The sequence below is a fragment of the Buceros rhinoceros genome, unplaced genomic scaffold (genome assembly GCF_000710305.1).
Source record: "Buceros rhinoceros silvestris isolate BGI_N320 unplaced genomic scaffold, ASM71030v1 scaffold25233, whole genome shotgun sequence".
NCBI classification, from domain to species: domain Eukaryota; kingdom Metazoa; phylum Chordata; class Aves; order Bucerotiformes; family Bucerotidae; genus Buceros; species Buceros rhinoceros.
In genome coordinates this window covers 25,926-27,437 of record NW_010403391.1, presented here as the reverse complement: position 1 = coordinate 27,437, position 1,512 = coordinate 25,926, and the positions used below count along the sequence as shown (strand labels likewise).

The 1,512-nt window shown below is 50.3% G+C and overlaps 1 protein-coding gene across 1 annotated transcript in view; it reads left to right on the top strand.

The window, feature by feature from the left end:
- LOC104490688 (homeobox protein Nkx-3.1-like) overlaps positions 1-1,512 on the top strand; it is a 13,809-nt gene that overhangs the window by 721 nt on the left and 11,576 nt on the right. The window lies entirely within an intron of this gene.

Here is a 1,512-nt window from a genome sequence, read left to right as displayed (position 1 = left end):
GTGCGGGAGCCGGTGTGGCTGCCTCGAGCACCCCAGAGCCAAATAACTCCAGCTTTGAATGCCGGGGAGTGTCCGTGCTTCAGCAGTGGGAAAGTAAGAGAAACAGCAACTGCGTGCAGACCTTTTGTAGACGCTTCAGACAACTCAACCGCAGCTGCCTAAAATGCCATTAAAACCCCAGTCGATGGGTTTCTGTAGTGTCCTGGGAAACCAAGTTCCCTCTTAACAGGGAGAAGGTCCCCGCCATGGGGATGCCAGCTCGGAGAGGCAGTTTGTGCCCTGCAGTCCTCCAGGCCATGCCGCTGCAGCCGAGCTCCTCAGTGCCGCCGGTCCGGGGACCCTTCGAAGGTCCCGGTGTGGAATTTGTGCGGTTTGCGGCAGGGCTCAGCTTCCCTGCCTGCTCCCGCCTGTCCCACGCACGTCATCCGCTTTACTAATACCAACCCTGCTCCTCTCACCGCAGCTTCCCTTTCTAGCTAAATTCATCGCAGGGATTAACGTTCCGTTGTGGAAACGACATACCAAAACCCACACTCGGGAGCGGGTTTTTTTGATGGTGCTGCGGGAGGGGACTCGCTCCTGAGCTGAGCCGCAACAGCCAAAAAAGCAATTTTGAACTCTCTAGCGACCGACTCGTGCTTGCTAAGAGAGCCCTGGCCAGGGGAATTTTGGCTTTGTGTTTCAATTCTATTAAAAGAAGCTTCTACAAGTTCGGAAGCAGGCATCGGGCTGATTAGTACAAAAACCATTAAAAGCTGGAGCGAACGTCCCGGAAAGCAGCCGGCGTCACTCAGCGCAGCTCCGGGGATTGCAGCAGGACAGCCACGGGTTACACCAGCTGGGGGTTAAGCCCGTTGTTTCCACCCTGAGCATTATGTTCACATCTTAAGAAAATACACTAAGAAATGACTGAAAGAAAAAAACAACTGGCCCGTTTCCATCCCAGGCTGGGTAATACACAAAAAGGAACGAACTGCAGAAATAAACTGACGGAAGAAGTTTTAAGAGTTGTAGGTGGAACTGGCTACACCAGTTTCCCATTTCTGAGCTCTCCTCTGTAGAGGGAGGATGGAAACTTGCCTTCTTTGGGAATCAGGATTTTCCCATAGGCACAGCTGGGACGATGTTTCAAAGTACAAATTCTACAATAAAAACCTCCGGAGCTGCCAACGCCGTAAGATAAGACCCTCGGGGTTTTAGGCAGACCAGCACAGCAAAGCACCCCGCTCTGAGTTATTTCAGTCCCTTGAATGAATGTTCCTATTGAGCACGTGCTTATCTGAGTTAATAAAGCGTGATTTAGGAAGAAAAAACTCTCTTGTATGACTTCAAGATGGTGTTCTCTAAATCTAAATATTAATATTGAATGTATTTGTCTATATACGAGTATTATATAAATACAGTGTGGATATTTCTCTCTCTGGAAGGGAAGAAGCGAGTGATTCAGGCAGTTTCCAGCAGGTAATTCTCGTTCCCCCTGCAGATGCCACGGCAGAGCCCTACCTGCCAGCC